The sequence below is a fragment of the Monodelphis domestica genome, chromosome 1, assembly GCF_027887165.1.
Source record: "Monodelphis domestica isolate mMonDom1 chromosome 1, mMonDom1.pri, whole genome shotgun sequence".
Lineage (NCBI taxonomy): Eukaryota > Metazoa > Chordata > Mammalia > Didelphimorphia > Didelphidae > Monodelphis > Monodelphis domestica.
Genome location: NC_077227.1, coordinates 411,021,000 through 411,048,097, shown reverse-complemented (window position 1 = coordinate 411,048,097; position 27,098 = coordinate 411,021,000). Strand labels below are relative to the sequence as shown.

General features: G+C 43.5%; 1 protein-coding gene across 11 annotated transcripts in view; it reads right to left on the bottom strand.

Annotated features, from left to right (window-relative positions):
• The window catches only part of SNPH (syntaphilin), a 47,251-nt gene extending 29,812 nt beyond the window's left edge, over window positions 1-17,439 (bottom strand). For 3 of the 11 annotated variants that reach the window (XM_007474507.3, XM_056811992.1, XM_056811993.1), the window contains exons 1-2: window positions 17,115-17,273; window positions 16,720-16,821 (exon numbers count right to left, since the gene is read on the bottom strand). The gene's annotated coding sequence lies outside the window, so the exon portion shown is untranslated. Of the gene's footprint in view, window positions 1-16,719; window positions 16,822-17,114 lie in introns of all 11 variants that reach the window. The other 8 variants (XM_056811994.1, XM_056811996.1, XM_007474508.3 and 5 more) reach the window with 4 other exon arrangements.
• Window positions 17,440-27,098: the final 9,659 nt, after the last annotated feature.

The following is a 27,098-nucleotide window of genomic DNA, read 5'->3' as shown; positions in this document are numbered from 1 at the left end:
CAGGCTGGGTTCTTCGTTACCCTAGGAACAGTGGACGTTCTTCATGCCTTCTTCCCAATCTGAGATGCCTTCTATCTATTTGAATTCCAGAGAATCAGAGAATTTTAAACTGGTTGGGGCCTTGGAGGATGAGTGTCTGACTAATCCCTGTAAAGGAGTATCTTCTGCAACTTTTGCAAAAGGTGGGCATCGAGTCCCTGCTTGAATCTATCCCATGACAATGAATTCACTTTCTTTTGAAATAGCCCAGGGGGCAGCTAGGTGGCTCAGTGAATTGAGAACCAGGTCTACAAATGAGAGGTTCTGGGTTCAAATCTTGCTTCAGATACTTCCTAGCTATGTAACCCTGGCAAATCATTGACTCTTGTTACCTGGCCTTTACCATTCTTTTATCTTGGAACCAATACAGAGTATTGATTCCAAAAGATGGAAAGTAAGGGTTTAAAAACATCCAACAAACATTTCTTAAGCAACGACTACATTTGAGGTCTTGTACTGGCTTCGGGGCTATGAAGACAAACATGAAATTGTGCCTGCCCTCAAGGAGCTTACATTCTACTTCTTAGCCCAGAAGCCATGGAAGTTGTAGTCAGAGAACACTTTCAGGAAGCAAGAACTCACCAATTCCCAGCTACATGTTTCTTGAGACAGCCCTGTCTACCCTGCTCATGGATAGTAAAAAGAGTAAAGTTGAGATTCAAATGAGGGCCATTCCCTTCTACTTCTTTCCACTACATGATAATACCTCTCTCTCCCTGTTCTTACTCCTAACCCTCCTGTCAAGAAACACTTGACTTCCTTAACTCTGACTAATGTTTTCAAAGGATATAAAAATGATGCTTATTTCATTGAGGTTTCAAATGTTTTGGTATCTTTGTATGTGTTTTACATACAAGCATATGTACAGTGATAACTATAATATTTGAGGTAACCAAATACTTGAAATTCTACATTGTTGATTTTGTACCAGAATAATAAAACATTCCATTATCTAACATTAAATTTCCAGATAAAGCAGCACAAGAGCTTTCACAAGATTATCTTTTAGGGCTAATTTTGCCAGTGTGTTTTGGTGTGTTGTATACATGATGCAGCTTTGCTTTAGGGGGTTGGAAGACTGCTGAGCTTGGAAGGTGGTTCGTTATTTCAATGACCATATTTTGATCAGAGAAATGCTATATTGTGAAACAATCCCAAAGGAAGGTCCCGCTTTGATGTAAACTTGTGAACAAGTACATCTAAGGTAGAAGTGCTAAAGTCTGTGTACTTTTCATTATTTGCAGACTTTTTTTTATAATTGTAGTGTATACCATTGCACTATTATGGGCAGTAGTTCTTTGAACCCTTAGAAAATAAGAAATTTGACTACTGATTTTATACTCTGATCTTTTGAACAATCAGAATTTTTTTTCTATATGTGTTATTTTTCCTTTCAGAAGTTTGACCTTGGTAATTTTATTTTGATTTGCCACCTATAGTATAAAAACTTCTCAATCATGACTGCCTTTTTTGAAATGGAAAAGAATAAAGGGCTTTTAAAAATTAAAAAAAAAAAGAAATACTTGACTTCACTGTTTCCAATAAACCAATAGCCTTTCCTGGGAAGAAAACACAGGTACAGAGCAGAGACAGAATCGGTTTTCAGGCCCTGCCTCCCTGAGAAACACTATTCTAATGTATTGTCAGCCCCTGGGATTTCCTTCAGGCAGCCCTTCCTTTCATAGCCTGCTGGAAGCCTGGACTCAGAAGGCATCAGAGGGCCTCCTTTCCCAGGCCAAGTTTCCCCTGCACCATGCACAGAGACGTGGCAGCCCCTGGAGCTTGGTGCAATGCATCCGAGGGGTTGCCATAGTATCAAGGCTAGCCCTCAAGGACTTTTAGTCCCCCTGATGCTTCTGCACAGCCTCCTTCCTGTGAATCCAGGAGGCTAGGACCAGGGAACACATCTGGCCTCAAGCTCTGGCTCCATGTGGTGAGGATGAGAGAGCTGGGAGGAAGGAGAAGGAACAGGCTGTGTTCTATGTTTGGAGGAGAGTTAGTAAAGAAAATAAGAACAGAAGACATGTGGTGGGATGGAAGTGGCACTGTGCCAGAACTCTCCATGTTTCCTAGTCCCAAAGCTGCCATTGGCTTGCTGTGTGACCTTGGGCAAATCACTCCCCCATTCTGGGCCTCAGTTTCCTTATCTGCAAAATGGGAATAGTAAGGCCTGCTCTGGCTGACTTCCAGAGTTCTAATGAGGCTCACGGTGAATAATGAGATAGAAGGGCTTTGTAAAATCAGGCACAAATGCCATGTAATGTTACTGTTACTAGGAGGTGAATTTTTCCCTCCCTTTCCTGCAGAAAGAGGAAGAAGTCTTTACACCTCTGAGGAAGAGGGAAAAAGAATCTAGGGAAAGACTGACCTGATCTTTAAATAAACAACCTCCTACCTTCTACCTAGCAGGAGAGGAACCATCTTGGCCCATCCTCAGTGGAGGCAAAAAGAGAAGATGAAGTGGAGGGCTGTGGGGAGGAATCTTAGAGCTCAGAGAGGCTTCAGGTCTAAACTCTTATTCCACACAGGGTCTGCCTCCATAACCTCCCCAACAAGTGTTCATTCAGCCTCCAGTGAGAGGGCCCTAATCCCTGAGAGAGCCCCTTCCATTGTTTTTTTTTAAACGTTACCTTTCTAGTTCTTTTCTTTTAAAAAAATATTTAATTTAAAAATATTTTTCCACGTTTACATGTTTCATTTTCTTTCCTTCCTCTCTATCCTCCCTTTTCCCAGCTCTAATAAGCACTTCCACTAGAGCCTCCTTCACTGCTGAACAGGTCTTGGTTAGGAAGTTCTTACTGTGCCTCCCTGTAAATTCCATTCACTGCCAAGAATTAGTGTAATTTCTCTTTCACCTTTCAGGTATTGGAAGACCACAATCTTGCCTCTAAATAATGTCCTTTTCCTCCAGTCTAACTGATACAGTTATCTTGACTAATCCATATATGAAAAGGCTTCTAATCTCTTCCTCCTTAACCCTCCCTCTGGACAACAAATTAATTAATCGATCTTTATTAGACTCCTAGTATGTGCCAGGCACTGTGCAGTATCACACAGACAGTATAGACCAGAGGAAGTCATCAAATCCAAGTTCTCTGGCTCCAACACTAGTACTCTTTCCCTTGCATGCCCCTAGACCTCTCTGCCCAAACCAGCCCTCAGCTACCCACCGAGCCATTCTGGGAAACGGCCCCAACTCTCTCCAGACATCTCCTCCTCCATAATGACTCTCCAAATGGTAGAAGAGAGATCTCCAAGACTTAGTTAGCTCTTTGGGCTCAGAGACGGGCCAAGGGCTCTGGGAACCATCAGTGCCAAGTTCCGCTCTGCAACTGGCAAGTGTGTTATCTACCAGATGGAAATCACTTGGTGACTTTGGCCACTGATGCTCCCATTTGGGAGCTGATAGAGTCATCAAGGCTCATGGTGGGACCCTGCATAGCAATCTCGTTTTCATTTTTATAAGACCCTTGGTCAGGGATGAAAACCAAGCCCCAGAGGTATCCTGTTTGCCTTCCCAGAAGTTTCTCATTCTAAGCATTGTTCAGATTCCTTATGTACAAAGAAACACAGAGCATGATCACAGGATTCTAAATTGAGATCTGAAAGCGACTTCAGAGGCCATCCCTCATGTTACAGATGAGGAAACTGAGGTCCAGGAAATTTAAGTGGTTTGCCTGATGTCATAGTGGGCATAAGTATCAGAGATGGAATTTGAACCCAGATCTTTTTCTTCTTCTTCTTCAAAACCTTTATATGCCATCTTAGAATTAATATTGTGTATTGGTTCTTGGAGTAGGCAATGGGGGTTAAGTGACTTGCCCAGGGTCACACACCTAGGACGTGTCTGAAGCCAGATTTGAACCAAGGACCTCCCTTCTCTAGGACTGACTCAATCCATTGAGCCATGTAGCTGCCCCAAACTCAGTTTTCTGATTCCTCTGATAGCCCATCTACACTCCATTATATCACCCTCTCTCCCTGACAGTGATGGAAGGAAGGGGAGCTGAGGAACTCTCTTGTTCAACCTTTTTATTTTACAAAAGGGGAAATTGAGGGCCCAGGGAAGGGAAGTGATTTGTCCAAGGCCACACAACATGTTAATGGCAGAGTTAGGATCAGAAACTTGGTCTCTTGATTCTCAGTTTAGTATTCTTTGTACAATACCATAGCTATTCCTTTTCTTTTCAAGGCTATCCCTATAGGGTGTGTGTCTGGTAGGCAACAGCTGGTCACTTTGCCTACCCTTTATTCTTCACTACTATTTGCATCCCAGGGAAATCAGGTGATAAGAATCCTGAAAGGCAATCTTGAGGAGGGGCAGCTTAAAGAATTTGGATAGGAAGTAAAAAGGGGAGGAACAGACTTACATGTTCCTTTGCCTTGATGGAGGTAGGTTATAAAGGAGCTGTGGTCCCTGCTTAACTTATATTACTTCTCTGGGCCTCAGTTTTCTTGTCTGTAAAATGGGATTGCTACCACTTGGCACCGCCTACCCTCTCGGAATTATCACAAGGTGTTATCATAGTGTTACTGTGATGCACTGAGTCTGAATCACTTTGTAAACTGTGAAATGCTACAGAAATGTGTTATTATGTTATTACATTTGTGTTCATATTAATCATAGCTAACATTTACATATCATTTTTGGGTATGCCAAACACTTCACAAAAATAGATGAGGAAGCTGTCCTGGGAGACGGTAAGTGACTGAGGCTGAATTCAAACTCAAGTCTTTGTCACTTCAAGTCCAGCACTCTCCCCAGGATGCCAGCTAAGGTACCCACTGTGTAATGAATAATCATCATAATAAATTAGCTTCCCATCCTTCTTTGAATGGTAAGACAAAGGAGATAAAACAAGGGCCAAGAAGAACCTCAAATCCTCATCTGGTCTCCAAACATCTCCCTGAGCTACGTCTATTAAGAATTTAGAGGAGATGACAATCTCACAGCTCCTCTCAGTGACCCGCTCTAATGTATGACAATTCCAGGGCCAACGGAGATTTCTTCTCGTGGCTGACTGAAATCCTCCTGCTATAGTTTCAGCCTCAATTCCTCCATCTGGTCCTCATTCTAATGGATAGCTCAGCATTCTCAGCATGGAACTTCACTATCATCCTGAGGGTTTGTTATTAAATCATTCCTTATCCTCTTTTCTGGGCCAGGTAATCCCAAATCTTTCCACTTTGGAATAGGTCACTCTGGGAAGGAATCCAGTTTTCCCTAACCTTTCAATCTTGAGCTCTAGCCAGTGACCATGCCATTTATTAACTCAACCAAATATTTGCTAAATTCTATGATGTATTCCCCCAGAGTAAGGGGGTGGGGTGGAGGAGCAGGGGAAATGCAAGAGAAATAAAATCTATAGACACAATTCCTGCCCTCAAGGAGCAGACAAAGAGTGAATTCTTATATCTGCCCCAAACCAACCACTCCGCAAGGACCATTCATCCTCTCTCATAGGCTTAGGCCAATAGAAGAGGATCCTTTCTTTCCCCAGAACTCTGTGGAAGACAGCTCCCAGCAGCCCACTGTCTGGAACAGACTATCAGATCATTCTGACAGCCCAGCTGTGACAATATAAGTTGGAGTGGGTAACTTGGGAAATTCAGTTCACTTCTTTGGACTTTTGTTTATTACTTATCAATCAATCAATCAATCAATCATTCAGGATTTATTAGGCACTTACAATGTGCCAGACACTGTAGTAAGTGCTGGGGGTACAACAAAAGGCAAAAGATAATCCCTGCCCTCAAGGAGCTCACAGTCTAATGGGGGGAAATAATCAAATGAATACATACAAATAAGTTATATATAGGATGTTGTTTAGTAGTTTTTCATCTGTATCTGACTCTTTGTGACCCCATTTGAGATTTTCTTGGCAAAGATACTGGAGTGGTTTGCCATTTCTTTCTCCAATTCATTTTATAGATGAGGAAACTGAGGCAAAGAGGGTTAAGTGACTTGCTCAGGGTCACAAAGCTAGTGTCTAAGGCCAGATTAGAATTCTGGTCTTCCTGACTCCAGTTCTGGCACTCTATTCACTTTGCCACCTAAAGAGGAATAATTAACAGAGGAAAGGCATTAGAAGTTGGGACTTAAAAGAGCTAAGGAAGCCAGGAAGTACAGATCAGAGGACAAAGAGAATTCCAGATATGGAAAATAGCCAGAGAAAATGCTCAGAGCTAAAAGAATATTGAACTTATCTGCAAAGTTCATTCATTCAAAAATCCCTTTACTAACCAGGAAAGTATGTATGTAAAGTGCACTCTGCTTTGCCCTAAAGGAGATAAAAAGGTGAAGAAGACAAAGATCCTCTCAGAGAGTTCATAATCTAGAGGAGGTGAGACATAAACACAGTTAACTCGAATACTGAAATTACAGAAAAAGAATTGAAAAATATTTAAATTCAGAAGTGAGATTAGATTGAATAATTGTGGGATTCCTTCCTTCCTTCCTTCCTTCCTTCCTTCCTTCCTTCCTTCCTTCCTTCCCTCCCCTCCCCTCCGCCCCCTCCCTCCCCCCCTCCCCCCTCCCTCCCTCCCTCCCTGCCTCCTTTCTTTCTTTCTTTCTTTCTTTCTTTCTTTCTTTCTTTCTTTCTTTCTTTCTTTCTTTCTTTCTTTCTTTCTTTCTTTCTTTCTTTCTTTCTTTCTTTCTTTCTTTCTTTCTTTCTTTCTTTCTTTCTTTCTTTCTTTCTTTCTTTCTTTCTTTCTTTCCCTTCCTTCCTTCCTTCCTTCCTTCCTTTCACCTAACTGTCCTTGGATCATTTTCTTTAAAAAAAAATCTTTGAAGGACAGCTAGGTGACTCAGTGGTTAGAAGCCCAGATCCAGAGGTAGGAGGTCCTGGGTTCAAATTTGTTCTTAGATACTTCCTACCTGTGTGACCCTGGGCAAGTCACTTAACCTCAATTGCTTAGCCCTTATAGCTCTTCTGGAGTATTGATTCTAAAATGGAAATTAAGGGCTTAAAAAAAATCTCAGACACCATTATACTTTCATCTGGAAATGCAGGACATACACTACATATACTACAGTGTAAAAAGTGTTGGTTCTGGAGTCAGAGGACCTAGGTTCAAATCTCCTCTCTGCTCCCTATCTGTAGGACCTTGGGGTGAGCATTTACTGTCCCCAGGTTTCAGTTTCCTCAACTCTCAAATGAGGATTAGGACTGATGGTGTCTGAGGTCCCTTCCAGGTCTTATATTCACAAACCTTGTTTTCACTGTACCTAGAGCACTGTTGAAACCAGGCCCATCTATTTCCTCTCAACGTCCTGGGGCTCTGGCGTCAAGGTGCTGGTCTAGGCTGATCATCAAAGTCTCCTATCTGAACTGAGGTGTGAAGCCAATTCTGTCAGATGCTTGGTATCCTCTGTTCCCTGCATGTCCTTTACAGCTTGCCAGCTTCTCTTGATTCCCTCAGCAGACTGCATCTGATCCCTGTCACATCAATTTTCGTAGTTTCTGTGCATCTCGCCATCTTTTTTCATTGCCTCTAAAGCCACTGGATTTCAGCGGAGCTCGAGGTTCTATCTCTGCTACCTTTAACTTTAGCAGGGAAGAGCAGGAGGTCATGGCTGCTCTCAGATCTTCCTAATAGTATGAAGACTGTGCCTGGGGTCAGAGGACCTGAGTTCTCACTCTTAAGACCTGTTGGTTTGGGGAAGGTTTTGAGAAGGCTGGACTTGATGGTCTTGTCTTTTAAAGTCTCTTTCAGTATGAAAATCCTGTTGTTCATTTGTTTCAGTTGTATCTCACTCTTCATAACTCCATTTAGAATTTCCTTGGCCGAGATACTGGCTCATTTTATATATGAGGAAACTGAGGCAAACAAGGTTAAGTGACTTGCTCAGAGTCATTCAGCTAATAACTGTCTGAGGCCAGATTTGAACTCAGTAAGATAAATCTTCTTGACTCCCAGCTGGAGCTCTCTCCACTCCATCACTCAGCTGCCTCTTTGAACATCCTATGAGCTCATCATTCTAAGTCACAGGTTCATTACCTTTTTTGTGTGTGTCACAGTCACCTTTATTATTCTGATGAAGTCTCTGGACTTCTTTCAAGACAATGTTTTGATATTCATAAAATATATCACATAGGAAAATAATATAGGGTGATAGGATAATTCACAGAAAGTCAATTATATTGCTATAGAGTTATTAAAATATTTTAAATCACCATTTCACACACTAGGTTAAAAAGGCTTTTCTAAGTAATTTTCTTTCTTCCTTTTCTTTTCATTTTTTAAAATACTTTTAAAAATCCTTCCATCTTAGAATCGATACTGTGTATTGGTTCCAAGGCAGAAGAGTTGTAATAGCTAGGCAATGGGGATTAAGTTACTTGCCCAGTGTCACACAGCTAGGAAGTGTCTGAAGTCAAATTTGAACCCAGGACTTCCTGTCTCTAGGCCTGACTCTCAATCCACTGAGCCACCCAGCTGCCCCCTAAGTCATTTTGGGGACAATATCACCTATGTGAAAATGCCTTATATTAATAAAGTGTTATACATGTATAGACTATATTATTATTCTTGAGTGCACCTGGCACTAGATTCCTGAACTAGAGATAAGGTTGGGTTGAATAATTATGGGATTCTTTTTTTTAAGCCCTTTCCTTCCATCTTAGAATCAAAACTGTGTATTGGTTCCAAGGCAGAAGAGCAGAAAGGGCTAGCCCTATGGTGGTGAACCTATGGCATATGTGCCAGAGGGGGCACTCCAAGCCCTCTATGTGGGCACACCCACCATTGCCCCAGCACTGAGTTCACCAGAGTTTGTTACTAGAAAGCCAGAGGGATTCAGCATGGGGCTGCTCCCCCTCCCCTCTCCACATGCACTGTAGGGCATCATTCACTTCTCTAAAAGGTTCACCATTACTGGGCTAAGCAATGGGGGTTAAGTAACTTGCACAGCGTTACACAGCTAGGAAGTATCTGTGTGCATGTATGTATGTATTATATGTATGTATGTATGTGCATATATGTATATATGTATGGATGGATAGATGGATGGATGGATGGATGGAGGGAGGGATGGAGGGATGGAGGAATGGATAGATGGATAGATGGATGGATGGATGGATGTTTTCATGTGGTCTGTACTTTTCTCTGTCTCCTATAGTATGATTGGGTTGCTTTGAATCATCTATCCACCTTCATAGCAGTCTCCCTTGTGACTAATAGCAGGCATCTGCAAAGGATCTGGGGGGATGGGGAAGGAAGCAGCAGAATAGAGTAAAGCTAATTGGTATCTGCAAAGGGCATATCCATTCTCTTTTCTGGTCTCCTTAGCATCACGACCTAAAACCAGCTGTGCTGATCCTAGCTCTGCATTCTCCCCATCTCCTGCAAGCCTCTTTCTGAGCCCCAGACCACATCCTGTGCCTGGAAGTGCCTTCGATGAGGACCAGAGACCTATCTATTGATGAGCCAGTTGCAGAGGAGAGGCATTGATGCTGCTCTTTGTGGGAGGGAGGACAACTTTAGGAGCTAGCCTCCTAGGTTAGAAAGCCAGGCTGTGGTCAGGGTGCAGACCCGGGCAGGGAAAACATCCTGAGACTGTTTCAGGTAGAAAGAGACAAGAAGAAAACCAGCTGCCAGGGTAACCTGGGAAAAGTCAGCCCCCCTCCCCATGGGCAAATAGCAACTGCTCCACCCTTTAAAATACACAGAACCAAGAACAGACTAGGCAAATAGAAGTTGCATTTACATGGGCAATTCCAAGTGCCATGCTGAGCATTTTCTTTTTTCCTTTTTTCCTACTGAGCTTTTTCATTCATCTTCCATGTCATTCCATAGAAAATTGTACCCATTTTAGAAAGGGAAATCTAGAGACCGGTGAGATTTCATGAGCCTGGTCTACTCTAACACAGAGGTGAGGAATGATAGAGTGGGGATGGGAAGAGCCCTGGAAATGGAATCGAGGGCCTGAAGGCCTGTTCTACTACCTAGTACTGATGTGACCAAGGGCAATTTATTTCTCTTCTCTGGGCCTCAGTTTCCTCATCTGTAGAATGAACTGGACTAGATCTCTTAGGGTTCCTGCTAGTTCAACATCCTATCATTTCACCTGGAGTTTTTTCTATCTAGACAAACGATTGTCTATCTGTTAGTCAGAGACTCATTTGCTTTTAATTAGTTCTATGGTCTATACAGGACAGCCAGGTGGTACAGACCTGGAGTCCAGGAGACCTGTCTTTCTGAATTAAAATCTGGCCTTAGACACTTACTATCAGGGTGACTGTGGGCAAGTCACTTAACTGCCTTTGACTCAGTTTCCTTATCAGTCAAATCAGCTGGAGAAGAAAATGGCAATTTTCTTTCGTGAAGAGTGAGACACCACTGAACAATAATCTGGAGAGAACCAAAGTTTTGTCTCTGGGCCTTTTGGACAGACTGGTTTGAAGAGGTGTCCTCCCTGTTTCGGATTATAATCACTGAATCTCACAAATAGAAAGAATTAAAAAGTCTCATCCAACCTCTTACCCAAACAAGAATTTCTTCTCTAGCAACAAGGACAGACAGTCACCTTGTTACTGTTTAGCTGTGCCTGACTCTGTGACTCCATTTGGGGTTGTTGTGGTAAAGGTACTGGAGTGGCTTGCTCTTTCTTTTTCCAGTTCATTTTACGGATGAGGAAACTGAGGCAGACAGAAGTAAGTGACTTGGCCAGGATCACACGGCTAGTAATTGTTTGAGGCCAGATTTGAACTCAGGAAGATGAGTCTTCCTGACTCCAGACCTGGTACTCCAGATCTGCTGCACCACCTCGATGCCCAGTGCTCATCCAACCTCTACTTAAACTCCTCCAGTGAAAGAGAACTCACCACCTGATGAGGATCACTCAATTAAAACTGTTTTTAAGTGATATCTGGCTCTCAGTAACTTTTGCCTACAGGTCCTAGTCTCTGAAAGCAAATTGAATACATTGAATCCCTCTTTTCCCTAACAGTCCTTCAGATCTCTGGAGGCAACAGTCAGGTCTCCCCTAAGGGGGCCATGATACTCTTTCCTTGGGCTTTTCCAGGTTGTGTGGGTACCAGAACCAGAGCTAGACTGTGAGGTCCTTGAGGGGAAGGGTTATTTTCTACCATTCTCCCACACAGCACAGAGAATTGTTTTTTTCCCAGAGAAGAGACTTATTGAATATTTGACAGAATAAAACAAAACGGAAATCCCAGGACCCTAGAAAACACTTCAGAAGACCCCCTGCAAAATTCTCCCGCAGAGAGGGAACTCATCCTTCCTGAGACCTCCTGTAAACCACCTTCTGGCCTCCGCAGGGATCCTGGGGGACTAGATACAGCTGTCAAGTAGTGGAAACCGGACTGGATTCAGAGTCAGAGGGTTTGGATTGCAGTGCTGCCTGTGGTCCCACATGATCTTGGGAAAGTCATTTCCCTCTTTTGGCCTCAGTTTCCTCATTTGGAAAATGAGGCCACTGGACTCATTGTCTAAGGCCCTTCACAGTTCAGAATCCCAGAGTTCTATGATAAGCAACATTCCTGGGTCAGGCTAGCTTCTCCAAGGCTTTCGCCATCCCTCCCTGACACATCCCCTTTCCTCCCATCCCTCAACAACACTGGCCCTTCCACGGCAGAGTTCTAGCACCTCCAGGCTCCAGCCTCAGGGCAGCTGCTTTCTGACAGAGCTGCCAGACAACCTCTCCTTTCGTCTCTCTAGAGGAAGCCATCTGTGCCAGCTTTCACAGGCTGCCCTGCCAAGTCCCCACCTCTGCTGGATTTCTACAGAGCCTTGTTCTGAGAGTCTTCTCTGCCCCTACCACTGTCCCCGGCCAAGGTCTTAATGGCATGGCCTTCTAGAACACTCAGACTAAAACTTCCCCTACCACCGAGTGGCAAAGGCTAACAGGGCACAGAGGGCATACCCCCAAATTGGAGGCACTTACTGCCACTGCTGCTAGGCCAAGGAAAGGGAAGAGACAAGTCTGGCCTCTTCTATCCATCATGACAGCGGGGAAAGGCAGAGAAGTTGGAAGGGAACTTGAGAACAACAATCTTGCTACAACGATGCACTATGGTTTTTGATAGGGGCATGTGCAAACAGAGGCAACCACAGACAGTTCTGCTTAAGGAAAATCAGGGAATTCCAAACTCTTAGCACTGGAAAAAACCTTAGAATATAAAAAATCCAGAGCTGAGAGAACTTTGGGGTATGTAGTACCATGTGCAAATAAAACAGCTCAGACTGAGGAGGAAGGGACAATCCTCTTCCCTTGGTATTGGAAAGGACTCCAGGGGTCCGTGTAGATAACCTCTGTCAGAAACATAAATTCCCTCTACAGTTTGCCCTGATCACCTAGCCAGTTATTGGCTGCAGAACCTAGGGTATTGTTTTTTTTTTGACCTTTACTTCTATCTTAGTATCAGTTCTAAGGCAGAAGAGTGGCAAGAGCTAGGCAATCTGGGTTAAATGACTTGCCTGGGGTCACACAACTAGGAAGAGTCTGAGGCCAGATTTGAACTCAGGTCCTCCCGATTCCAGACCCAGTGCTCTAGCTACTGTGCTACCTAGCTGCCCCTGAACCTAGGTTTGAGATTTCTAATCCACAATACTTCATGGATAGTCTTAGTTGGTTCCTCAATTTAGAAGACTGGTATAGCGGAGAGTGCTTGGGACCTGGGTTCTAATCTCAGGGTTGCCACTAAATAATTCTATGACATTACACAAGTCTTTTCCCCCTCTGGGCCTTGATTTCCTTCTCCATAAAATGAAAAAATTGGAATTCATTTTAAAAGTTCCTTTTACTACTACTCCAAACATATGGCAAGCACTCATCATTTAATACCTCTTTTAAAAAAAAAAATTTTTTTTTAACACTTACCTTCTGTCTTGGAATCAATATTGGTTCCAAGGCAGAAGAGTGGTAAGGGCTAGGCAATGGGGGTTAAGTGACTTGCCCAGGGTCACATAGCTGGGAAGTGTCTGAGGCCAGATTTGAACCCAGGACCTCCCATCTCTAGGCCTGGCTCTCAATCCACTGAACTACCCAGCTGCCCCCTCTTTAATACCTCTTGATGGCATAAGTGTGTAATGGTCTGGTAAACTCAACCCCCCCCCCCCCAAAGATGCAATATATCAAACGTGACTTGTGTTTCCTCAAGACCAGCAAAGGAGGATTTTTGCCCAGGATATCAGCACGAGCTTGGTGCTATCCAAACTGAACTTTTGTTTAGTACCAGCTGCTCAGGAAATACAAAAATGATCTCCGCCAATACTAATGAACTAGGTTTCAGAGGACCCCATATGGTTTACAGGACTAAGACAGTGAAAATCAAGCCCACAAGGGCTGATCCAGCTCTGCCAATGATTATGGAATTTGGACAAGTCACTTGATTTCTCTGAGTACCGGAGAATCCTCTATTAGCCTCTGGAGGATCGGTGTGAGAAAGATGACTGAGTATCAGAGTCTTAAGCCATGGAACAAGCTCTCCAAGGGCCCCCGTGGAATCCTGTCACTGGAGAGCTGTAAGAACGGGAAAAGATGCCTTCTTGCCTGGGGACTGGGCCATCGACTTGAACTTGGCTGGTTTCTAGGGCTTTATGGCTACCTCTAAAGCTGCTGATAGAACAAACCAATGTGGGTATGAAGCCCTCCTGAAAGATCAGGACTTGGGGGGCTTAGGTGGTGAGGGGATGGTTAAATATGATTCCATATCGGTTCAATGTTTCCCCTCACACTGGGATAAAGCTGTATTTTGAATTCACAGGGACCTCAAATTATAGAATGTTACAAACAGGAAGAAATCTTAGATCAAATAAATACAAGACCATCTGACCCCTTCCTGTCTTAAATGATAAATTATTGAGTAATAGATGAGAAAACAGGCCAATGGAGGAGAAATGACCTGCCCAAGGTCATGCAGTTTGGAGAAGGCCATTCATCATAGGCCTTTCAAATAGGCCTACAGACAAGTAAATGTTTCCGTCCTGGTCCATTTATTTCTTTTACTGACTGGCATCTGTCCTGTGTCACAGAATATTAGAGGTAATCTTCAGCTACCTCATCTGGAAACACAGTTATATATTATCTACCTTGTAGAGTGGTTGGAAAATCAAAGAAAATAATGTATATACAATGTTTTAGGGATTGAAAAGCGAACTGCAGGAGGAGGAAGTTCTCATTCCTAATGCCTGTCCGCACCTTTTCTGCAACTAATAGTTTTAGAGAATTGCCTCAGGCACTGAGAGATTAGGAGTCTGGTCCAGTGTCAGCCAGAGCGTATCAGAGGCAGGATGGGAATGTAAGTCTTCCTGGTTCCCGGCTCCCTATCCACCATCCCACATTGCCTCTCATATGAAGTGCTATCTAACCCTTAGATCAGTGCAAGTTATTGCTGGACATTTTTAGCCCAACCTGCTCATTATACAGATGAGGAAAAGGAGGACCAGATAGGTTAAGTGTGTAACTGGGTAACCATGGGCAATTTTTACTTAGCAGGGATGGAGTTCAAACCCAAATCCTTTGCTATAAGGACAATATTCATAAAACCTCTGTGAGTCACAAGCACAGCCAGATTTGTACATTCTTTTGGTCTGGCAGCTGTTTCCTTGAACCTGGCCCCATTTCTCTCCAGCATTGAGAAAGGGATGTCATGGCCAGACAGTTCAAAGCATTAGGAGTGATCTATTCAGACCTCTGAGAACCTTTGAAAAAGATTCACTTTGGGAGGAAATATCCAGAGCAAGAAAGCACCTTACTTCAAGGAGAGGGGCAGAGTGGGAGACAGGTACAAAATGTCAATGGGGAACCGCTTTCACCAAATGTTCCTTGGGAGCTCTATTGGAGAAGGGCTCATCATTTAAATTGCAGTCTTAATGACTCATCTCTCCCCACCCCACCCCCAACTTCTTTGCTCCTCCGTGTCCTCTGTGGAAGCTAGGGTCCCTAAGGTTTCTTGGGGCATGCTCCAAGAAACCTTTCCAGCACAGGGAGGTATTTCTACATTGGAAGCTGTCAAAGCCCTTGCAATGGAAACATTCTATTACTGTGGGTCCCTCAGCTCCCCTCTCTCCTGGGCAGACTTGGGCCATCATTATCTCCTAACAGAAACACCAACCTCACTGGGTTGGAAAAGACAGGTGTGTGTGTGTGTGTGTGTGTGTGTGTGTGTGTGTGTGTGTGCCTTCCTTCCCTCCTCCCCAATTCGGCTCCCTGAGGACCAAAGGAAGGCACAGTAACATGACTGGTAAGGCTCTGGGTATGATGGGAAAGAAGGGAGAGAAGGAAAAAGGAGAGCTAGGAAAGGAGGCTGCATCCCTGTCAGGGCATCTCCTTTGTTCTTCTTAGGACTACAAGGTCAGTGCTTCACCAGAGAACTGTCCAATCTTAGAGCCAGAAAAGGTCATCTGCTCCCACCCCAGCCTTAGGCAGGTTTAATACAGAAGCCATCTGAGCAACTTTAGCCTAAGCGGACATTTTTTGTTTGTTTGTTTGTTTGTTTTGCTCTTGGATATTCAGGATCTGCTTGGGCAATATCCATAAAGATCATCTGATCCAGTCTTCTCATTCTACAGATGGAGAAATATGTATCCAGAGAAAAAAAATGACTTGCCATGGTCACATGACTAATGAAGCAACAGTCAGGATTAGAATTCAGGTTTCCAGACTGCCAGTCTAGTCCTTTTCCTACTCCATCCCACTGCACAGAGAGGCTGTCAACTTCTTCAGGATTATCTGCCTCTCCCCTCCCTGTAGGATGGGTGAGTCCCAACCCTAGAGTGTCCCCTTTGAGGGTTTTTTTTGTGGGGAGGGGGGGGTTCCTCCCTCTGAGCACAGAAGGAAAGAAAATCTGGGAAAGACGATTAGAGCAACATCTGTCAAAAGGACCAAGAATAGGAACACACACAGGAAGATCAGCACCAGGACCCTGTGAAGGTCTGGGGGAGGGATGCCTGACCCAGGTCTCCCTGGGGGTCGCTGGCCCCGAAGGGGGCTCTGTGTTCCCAGACTTGCTTGACCACCTCTGAGGCCTTGGTGTTTCTTCCTGAGAAATGGTTACAAACACTGACCTTGGGGGTGGGTGGGGATGTTATTATACTCTGACGCCCACCTCAGACCTGCCGTTCCCATAAACACACACACTGCTCCCCTCAGTCTACCCCGTCTCACTGGGCTGTCCACTCCCTGCCCCAAGCCAGAAGACCTCCAGCCCCTCATCTCTTTGGGGTTGCCCCTACCTAAGTCCCTCCTCACCTACCCTGATCTGCCCTTCTCTATTCCCCCTAAGTTGTTCTAATGCCGGGGAATGAGAAAATAGAAGAGAGACTTCGTTTAGGAAACGGGGAAGGGTAGAGGGGAGAAACCGTCGCTGGAGGGGGGCTTTCTACACACCACACACACAGCCACACCGTGCGCACAAACACACATCCACCCCAATATGCGCATCCCGATTCTAATCGGCACTGGCTCCCTCTAATAAGTTTTGCTTCTGCTGTCGGGGGTCTGGAGAAGGGAGGATGCAGGGGAATGAAGGGGAAGGGGAGGGGGGAGGATGAGTCACGACCAACCCCTCCCGGGCCTAGCGTTCTCCCCGGGATTCTACTGCAGCTTCCTCATTCCCCCCTCTCCGCCGTGGCCGCAGGCTTCCCTCCCACGGTGATGCAGTGCAATCTCCCCCCCGCCCGGCCCGCAGCCCTCCCCAGCCCCTGTCCTCTCACCTGAGTCCTCTCAGCGGCCCACAGCGGCTCGCACGATTCCGCCCGGCTTGGCGCAGCGCCTCTGCAGTAGCGGCTCAAGACGGCCAAGTCAGCTTCAGCACCCTGCGGCCCAGGAGACAGGGGGAGGAGCCCCCATCAGCGCCGGGCAGAGCTGGTGGGCCCTCCCCGGGGGCGAGCCCCCTCCCCGCAGACGCCAGGGCAGAGTGCCAGGGGTCTATCCCCTCCCCCACCACACCCTTAGCCCTCTGCAGACTCGGGCTGGTGTCCCCAGTCCAGGGCCCGGCTGGAGCCCCAAGGGGAGAGGAGAGGGAAAGGGAGGAGAAGGGAGGAGAGGTGAGGAGAGGAAAGGAGAGGAGAGGTCGGGGGTCAGCGGTCCCTGGAGCTAGTCCCATCACCTGCTTCGGCTTCCATAGCAGCGGCTGCCAGGGCTGCTCCGCTGCGGCTGAGCAGAGCAGCTCTCGGGAGCGCCTACTGGAGGTGGCTGGCTCGGCTGCAGCGAGGGAAAGGAGGAAGGGAGAGAGCCGGCTGGAGGGCTGAGCCAGGCTGTTCACATGCAGCTGCGTAATTTGTCTGTCTTCACTTTTCCTCTTAAAGAGATAGTGGGCACCTGGCACTGGCGCGACCCGAGGACGGAACTATTTAATCGAACTGTCTCTAGGGGAAGCGTGAAACGCGATGCCCTCCCCACCTGTAGCAGCAGTGGACTGAGCCCCGGATTCTAATTAGGGGGCGGCGGGATGTAGCAGGAAGCTGCTGGGTTAGGAATCCCGAGATGTGGGTTTGAATCTCAGCTCTGCCACTCGTTATCTTGTGTGACCTTTGGCAAGTCACAAACCCTCGGGACCTCAGTTTCCCCGGCTTTAAAATGAGAAGCTGAGCGGTAGATGTATAGTTTCACAGCCTAATACCAGCTCTGTTACCTTGGACCAAATGTGTGCACACACAATCTGAGAGCTCAGTTTCCTCTTTCTCCCTTCAGCTCTTTAAAAAAATTTGTCTTGATTTTATTCCAGTAACAAATTTACACATTGTTCAAAGTTACATGATTCTTGTTCTCTCCCTTCCCTCTTCCCTCCTTCCTCCTGGAGTTGACAAGCAATTCCACTGGGTTATACATGTATTATCACTCAAAACCAATTTCCATTTTATTCATTTTTGTAAGTGAATAATCTTGTAAAATCAAAACCCCAATCATATACCCAAATAAACAAGTGATAAACCATAGTTTTCATCTGTATTCCTACTCCCACAGGTCTTTCTCTGGATGTGGATAGCATTTTTTCTCCTAAATCCCTCAGAGTTGTCCTGGATCATTGCATTGCTGTTAGTAGCAAAGTTTATCACATTTGGTCTACAATATTGCAGTTACTGTGTACAATGTTCTACTGGTTCTGTTTATTTCACTCTGCATCAGTTCATGCAGTTCTTTCCAGCTTTTTCTAAAATCTTTTCTAAAATCCTGTTCATCAGTTCTTATAGCACAATAGTATTGCATCACCATCATATACCACAATTTCAGCCATTCCTCAATTGAGGGACATCCCTTTAGTTTCCAATTCTTTGCACCACAAAAAGCACAGCTATATCCCTTCAGCTTTCTATACTAGCCTCTACTTCCATTTATCCTATTCACTTCTCAATCCCTTGTGATCTGGTCTCTGACCTTATTACTCAGTTGAAATTGCCCTTCCTAATGTTTCCTGTCTTAATTGATAAAACCTTTTCTCTGTCCTCTAGGATACTTTCACTTCCCGGGTTTTGTCCACACTGCAGTCTCCTGGTTCTCCCCTGTCTATATGACCATGCCTCAGTCTGTTTATTGGATCAGCATTTATGAATGGGGGTATCTCATAAGGTCCTAACCTCTTTTTCTTCACACTTTCTCCCTTAAAAAACAAACAAAACAAAGCAAAACAAAAAACCCCTTTTCCATCTTAGAATCAATAATGTGTATTGGTTCCAGGAAGAAGAGCAGTCAAGGCTAGGCAATGGGGGTTAAGTGACTTGTCCAAGGTCACACAGACAGGAAATGTCTGAGGCCAAATTTGAACCCCAAACTGTATGTTTCTAGGCCTGGCTCTCAATCCACTGAGCCACCTAACTGCCCCCTACTCTCTCTCTTTCTCTGTCTCTGTCTCTCTCTCTCTCTCTCTGTCTGTCTCTGTCTCTGTCTGTCTCTGTCTGTGTCTCTCTCTGTCTCTGTCTCTGTCTCTGTCTCTGTCTCTCTCAATCTCATCAGCTTTCAAGGATTCGATTATAATTTCTATGCTTATGACTCCTAAATCTACACAATCCATTTTGGTTGCCCTTTGGACTTTAAACCAGATCACCAATCTCTGCGTGGATGCTCAACAGGTGTCTCAAACTCAGCCTGCCCAAAATGAAAGGCATTATCTCTCCCATCTCCCTCCCTTCCTCTATCTCCATGTCTCTTTCTCAGCTCCCTATTTCTGTCAAGAGCACCACTATTCTTCCTGTCATACGTGTCCCAATCTGCCCCTTCCTACCTTTCCTATCTACCTAAAGAGGGTTGGGTGTCACAGTGGTGAGAGTCTGGAAGACCTGAGTTCAAATTTGGACTCATATACTACTTACTAGCTGTGTGATCCTGAGTAAATCATTTAACCTCAGTCTGCTTGAGCCCCTTCAACTGTAAAATGAAGATTAACAGCACCTACCTCCCAGGGCTGTTGTGAGAACCAAATGAGAAAATATTTGTAAAGCCCTGAGCACAGTGCCTAGAACACAAGAGGAGCTTAACAAATACTTGTTTTCTTCCTCCCTACATGGAGGCAATGTGGTTATTTACATCTTAAAAACTGGCAAAAGTAACAAAGCAGAGCTTAATTATTTCTGTTGAGTGTCTAGACTTAAGAAAGCAATGAAGAAAAAGTTAATAATGCAGATTAACTTGTAAAGTGTGTCTTGTGAACAGGGTTTTCTCAGAGAGTCTGCTGTTAAACTGGCACCTGCCTACACACTCTGCAAACAATAAACCAGCTTGCTTGACGTGCCTCACATATACTGTACCATCTCCCTTCTTTGTGCCTTTGCCCTAGTTGTTCTCCAGGCCTAGAATTCTCTGCCTCCTAACTTTTGCCTCTGTTTCCTTGGCTTCCTTCAAGACAACTCAAAATCCACTTCCTTTGGTAGATCTTTCCCAATGCCCACAGGTGCCAGTGCCTTTCCCTCTGAAGTTATGTTCTATCTATTCTATATGTATCTTGTCTATACCTAATATCTACCTATTGTCTCCTCCACTAGAATGTGAGCTCCTTCATGACAGGGGCTGTCTTTCCCTCCTTGCCTTTGAGTTACACTTAATTAATTTTTATTTTTTGCATCAAACATAACAATATTGTATAATACATAAGATTTGTTATAAATTTGCCCCAAAGCCTTCTTATCCAAGAGAAAAAATTCTTATGTTAGCTATGTCCAAAAATCTACATCTCATTCTTTCTTTTTTCTCCTCTCTCCCCCAAGAAGGCCGGTAATATGATATAGATTGTACATATATTACCATATAATCTATATTTCCCTCTTCATTCTGTTGTGAAACAAAATACAGATTGCTTATACTAGAGAAAAATTCATGGAAGAAATAAAGTGAAGAATGGAATGTTCTAACCATGGGCTGCATTTAGCCTTTCTATTCCCAGTTCTTAGTACAGTGTCTGGTGCATGGTGCTTAATACCTTGCTTATTGATTAATTGATTGATTGATCCCATTGATCCAATGGATCTTATATTCTTCTCTCGCCCTCCATTCCCCTCCATATGCAATTATCATCTCTTCTATCAACATTACCCCCTCTCTAGTTCAGTCCTTCATAAGCTATCATAGGGCCAGAGAGGAAGAGCTGGAAGGCACTTTTTATATCATCGAGACCATCTCCCTCAAGTTAGAGATGGAAAAAAGGGGGAGCCCAAAGAAGGGAAAGGAAAAGAGAGAAGGGAAGACATTAAGGGACTTGTTTAAGTGTCAGACTGGTAGCAGAGTCAATATTCAAACTAAGTCCTTTGACACCAGACCCAAAGCCAATGGTAGGACTTGTCTTCAACACAAGCACAGCCATTTTTATTGACCTTAAAAATTCTCAAACTCTTCCAGGTTCCTTTGTTGTACAAGCTCCTATTCTGCCTGCTTCTGGCCCATGTGCTGGCCTCTCTCAGCAGTTCAAAACTAACCTCAGCAACAGTAGCACAAGTGATATTAGGGACTGCTGCCCACCGCCAATCATCGTACCCTCCCTTCTCCCCTCTCCCATCTCTGTTTGGTGACAGCAGGAAGGATCTGTGGCATTGGCAAATAAGAGCCATGCCCCAGTCCACCCTTTTTGTTTTGGTGGGATGGTAAGTCTCACAGGATTACCAGTCATACATGACTAGTGATGTTTATTGATCTCATATTATCTTTTCTGCCACACCCACTCGACCCCAAACTGGACTATCACTGTTGAGGGCATCATTATCCTCTTAGATATCCAGGTTCACAACCTCAACTCCTCACTTGCTCCCTCCTTTCACATACTCAAATCCATTGCATTTCTACCTCCATGACATCTTCCCATCATTTTCCTCTCTACTCATAAGGCTATTATCTCAAGTCTCTCTCCTCTGAAATCCATCCTCCACACATCTGCCAAAGGATTTTTGTAAAAGCAAGGATTTTCCATGTCATTTCTCTACTTAATAAACTCTGTTCTCTATTGCCTTTAGAATCAAAACTTATTTCAATTTTTCCCCATCCTTTAAAAATTTCAGTGTTGGTATAAGTTTTATATTATACATAATTATTAGTACAATAATATAATATCATTAAAAAAAAACTCTTACCTTCCATCTTGGAGTCAATACTGTGAATTGGCTCCAAGGCAGAAGAGTGGTAAGGGCTAGGCAATGGGGGGCAAGTGATTTGCCCAGGGTCGCACAGCTGGGAAGTGTCTGAGATCAGATTTGAACCCAGGACTGCCTGGCTCTCAATGCACTGAATCACTCAGCTTCCCCCTACAATAATGTATCTTTAGAATCTATAAGTCAGCAACTGTACTCACATTAGAAATATATATTAAATGTTTTTTACTGATGGTATGCTTGGTCAAAAGAATTTGGACATTATAGGCTTGGGCAGCTCTCTAAGATTATAAGTCATAGAGATCGTCCCCAAGTGGCCCTTATACTAATAAAATCACAAACTGGAAGGGGAGGGATCTACATTGTATATAAGTGATCTTTATTTTTTCTTGTGTGTGCATTGATTTCTCATAGGCAAAAAAAGTAGGTTCCTTGAAAACAAGGACCGTTCATTTTTTTCTTTGAATTCCCAAGGATGCCTCAGGTCCATATTGAATTGAATCTGTAAAATAGACTGTTGGGAGTAATTGATCACTGTAGTGATAGAATATCGATATAGAACTTAGAGGAGTCTTCAAAGTCATCTAGTCCAATCCTCTTATTTGACAGATGAAGAAACTGAGACCCAAAGAAGTGAAGAGACTTATCAAAGGTCATGGGAGGTAGTAAGCAGCAGAGCTGGAATTTTAACTTAAGTCCCCTGACTCTAAATCCAGATTTCCCCCCACTGCTCCACACTGTCTCTTCTGAAGCAACCTATCTTCTACATGTATCTTCCAGTTCTGACATTCTATGGTCTAAGGCAGTGATGGTGAACCTGTGACACAGGTGCCAAAAATGGCATTCTCTGTGAGCACCTGCCCCCTCCCCCTCTCTACTTGCTGAGGACATTCCTCACTTCACCCACACAGTAGCCCAATGGGAGCTCTTCCTCCCTCCCCTGTATGGGGGTGGGATATACCTGATACTTGGTAGGGGGGAGGGGAATAGCACTCAGTCTAGGGGGGTGGGATGGGGGTGGGGCCTGGCACTCCCTCACTAAAAGGTTCATCATCACTGTTCACTCTGTTTCTAACTGTCTTTTTTCTGAGGTCCTTTTCAACTCTCACATTCTATGTCCTAAGGTCCTTTTCAGTATTAAATACTATGGTCTAAAATCCTTGTTAGTTCTTAATTTTTCTGTTTTTTTGTTCAAAGGCATCTTTCCCTTTGACATTCTATTATTCTTTATATCCCCTCCAAAACACTGTGAACATATTTATTAGTGGATGTATCTGTAGTTAAGTTTTCACATGGTCTGTGTTGTTCCTTCTATAATCTGGAACAACTTGCTTCACACCTTTCACTTCCAAATTCTTATCATAGGCAGAAGTGATTTTCCATTTTAGTATATGTGCAGCTGAAGCAAGCACCAGAAGGGATTTTCAGGATTGGGGTCGCTTAACTAGCTCCACACACTGGCCTTTTAAGAAAAGAAAAACAGAGATACTCCATTGTAGGAATAGTTGAAGTTTAAGTCAGATAAGTAGTCAATGCTCCTTGATGGATAAGGCTATCATAACCCAAGGGAAATATAAGTTCCGATACTCCAAAGAATAAATTCTACTCAATGCACACTTCATTCAAGTCATTCTCTGATCAGGTTTGATGGAGAAGTAGAATGGGCAGCACTCTGGACTGTGTGCTAGGGCTTGGTTCTGATACTAACTGAAAGGCCTTGACCAAATCATTTAAACTTCAGTGGTCCCTCGTTTCCTCCTCAGTAAGATAAGGGGATAGAACAAAATATTGAGCCTATGCCCCCTGCTTAAGTCACTTTAATTTCAAGGAAGTCTTTTCTTCCCAAGCTAACTGACAGTATTTTGGGGATAGCTCTAATTGTTAGGATACTCTTCCTTATGATCACTTAACCTGTTTGGGTCTCAATTTCCTCATTTGTAAAATGAAAGGGTCGGGGTATGTGTGAACTAAAGTTCCCCAAAGGTTCCCTCCAGATCTAAATCTATGATTGTGCTACAAGTCACCTACATCAGGCCTCAGTTTCTACATCTGTAAAAGCAGGGTGTTGAGGTTGTTGCTTGATTGTATCTGATTCTTCATGACCTCATTTGGGGTTTTCTTGTCAAAGAGACTGGAGTAACATTCCATTTCCTTTTCCAGCTCATTTTCTTTCTTTTTCTTTTTTTAAACCCTTACCTTCTGTCTTAGAATCAATACTCTGTACTCGTTCTAAAGCAGAAGAGAAGGGCTAGGAAATAGGGGTTAAGGGACTTGCCCAGGGTCACACAGCTGGGAAGAGTCTGAGGCCAAATTTGAATCCAGCACCTCCCATGTCTGGACCTGGCTCTCAATCCACTGAACCACCCAGCTGCCCCTAGCTCATTTTTCATAAGAAAACTAAGGCAAAGAGAGTGAGTGACTTAGTCATAGTCACAGAGTCAATAAATGTCTGAGGCCAGATTAGAACTCTGGAAGTTGAATCTTCCTGATTCCAGGCCCAGCACTCTATCTACTAGCTGCCCAACACAGAAAATGCTTTTTGAAAACTTGATTATAATTTCCTACTTTACCACCTCATCAAACATTCTTCCCCATCTGTAAACTTTAAATTAAAATGGAATAATAGCCATAATCGGGAGCAAGGTTTACTTGAGGTACAAATAAAAAGTCAATAAAAGTGACAAAACCTGCTAATTTGAAAATTTGGTACCACCATATGTAGTCTGTGGCCCAGAACCCTAGTTCTGGGTTTAGACAGTTCCATCTTGGGGACACGTCTCAAATCACCCTGGTCTGATCTTCCCTGGGAAAATGAGAACTTAACTTGGTCTAGGTCTCTAGAGAAAAAGTATAATGACCCTTTGCTTCCATACAAGCCTTTAGATTAGCAATTTATTGAATATAGGACAGGCATAATTTTATGTAACAGAAAACAGAAGACAAAAGTGTTACACCTTAGTCCATAGTCACAACAACTCCTCCATTCTCCAGGTACTAAAACCAGTCTTCAGACTTATAGTAGTGGTCTATGATCAACTCTCCCTTGAAAAGGGAAAGCCATTAGAACTTGACAGAGTCAACCCTCTCTTCCATCATATTAAAAAAAAAAAAGGTGGACCTGCTCCACTGGCTCTCTTCCTCTGATCCCTTCTTCCTGTCTGACATTCCTCCTTCCTATTCTCCCATTCAGCTAATCTTGTTCCTGAGTTTTTAATTTTCATTTTTTGTGCCTCTTTCCAAAAAAGATTTCTTCACCGTCTTCATTATCCATCTTCTCTTTCTGTTCATGTTAGACCTTCATTCTCTAATTCATGTCCCTTATAATTATCTGATCTCTTCAGTTTTCATCTATTTTTCAAGTAATCACAGCTTTCAAGGTACCAATTCTAGACTTTCACCTCAAAGTGTTTTCTGCCAGTGCATTTTAGGGCTTGCCCCATGGATTTCCTTTTTCCATGGGTCTTTCTTTCCAGAACAATGATTTCAGATGTCAGAGAGGGCACTGTCTTATGGTAAGACCCTCTTCCCCACTACATCTCTGATTATACATCCCCTCATTGACCTAAGCCCTGCATTGTTGACCTTTTTATCTATATTCACCTAGAAATCTCTGCCATGTCAGGCCCATGATTTTCCATTCTTCTAAGTTCCAGTTGCTCCCAAGGGTTCCAACTTTATTACTCCCAGGGCAAGTAGACTTTTCAAGAACCAGATTCTCCAGGCATCATCACAGAAGGTCCTCATCTCCCTTCAGGGACCACCTCTCTTTACTCATTGCAGCATTCATCAGTGGAACCCCCTCCCACCTCCAAAGTAAGGCCTCTTTAATGTGCTTTTCTTTTTCTGAGACCATAGAGGTTACCTTCCCCTCATTGCAAGTCCCATAACTCACTCCTCTTTATCCTCTTGCTTCCTTCCCTGCCACAAGCAAGGTCCAGCTTCGCTCATGACTCCAGGGGTTCCTGACGGATGGCGAATGGTCAGTCAAGAAAATAACAAATGGAAAGCAGCTGTATCTTTATGGCCATGGGTATGCTTTGCATCTGATAGCTTCTCTGCCATCCCTAGGCTTGGTGTTTGTTTTTATACCCATTTTCTTGGCACATAGATACATTACCTAACACACATGTCTAAATAGAGATAATTAGAAAAGTGATACATTAACTTTTAATAAATCACTTGATTAACATTCTATATTTTTGTATTGTGATCACAGATTCTTGACAGAATAAAGGTTTCACACAAGACAAATGATTTTGTCACAGGTGGCTTAATTTTTTCATTACCTCGTAAGGAGTTTTGAGCTTAAAAACAATCAAGGAAAATTACTTATTACTTTTGATAAAAAGAAATAATTAATCAGAAGTTCTTAAAGACAATCATATCATTGAGGCTGAGAGGTATTAGGAACACAATTCAGATTTAATATTGGACTGGTCATTTTTCAGGGTTTACTAGGGAGTTTCTTAAGGGGAAGGATCAAGTCACTGAGGCATGATGAAGCTTGGTGTACCTGCAAATTTTGTATGGGCCTTTATGATTGATTTGTATGCTGGTTTCATGAGAATAAGTTTCTATAAGTGGGAAAGTTCTTGGCTTGACTTGTAGCTATGGTTTTGCTGGGAATTATGTACCTAAGTAAAAGTTAAGCCATGGTAGTCTTTTAGGATTGGGTTTGAGGGTCTGATCTTTTGGTGATATTTTCAAGAATTAGAGTAAAGGTATTTTGCTCTTGTATTATTCCTTCTGAGGTTAGGGGGAAATAGCAATCATGTCAATTCCATAGGTAAGGGATATTAATGAAAGAGGTTGTGCAAAGGGGACTGAGTGGACAATCACATATTGCCAAGGGCTACTCTGTGGCCTCCTTAGTTCCCACGAGTGACTTTGTCAAAAAATTGTGGCCTGATGGCTCCCAGCACATCCCTCACACTGTAATGTAATCCTACAAAAAAAAAAAAGCATGGATTTACCTGTAGTCAGGGTATAACCATAACATCCTGTCTTGCCTCTTTGCTGATACATCTACCAAATTTCCACCTTCACCTGTCTCCTTGGATACATTCAGAAAGAGTCTTTTACTGGTCTGTTGTTCCTCTGCCATAGTTACTGTTTTTGCCTACTGCATTTATTCACTTATGGATTTCTGTTATTTGGAGTGTTTGAGAGGTAAACAATCTCTTCAATTCTGAAGAGATTTCTAAAAATGCTTCAAGCTTGTCTTTATTATTGAATGTTCACCTTTATGGTTAAACTCAGATTTTGTGGATGCTCTGGATTGTAGCCTGAGCTCTGTTGCTCTCCAGAACACATTATTCCATTCCCTTTCTTCCTTTTTTCTAAAAGGTGCAGAATAGTCTTGTAATTTTTCAACTGTACTTTCCTTTATATTTGAAGGTATTTCTCCTAATAACTTGCAGAACTTGATATTTCTGTATCAAATTAAATTTTATCACTCTGTGTCTTGAAGTTTGTAACCTTGGAATTTTTTTTTCCTGGTGGTAATTTGTGAATTTTTTAAA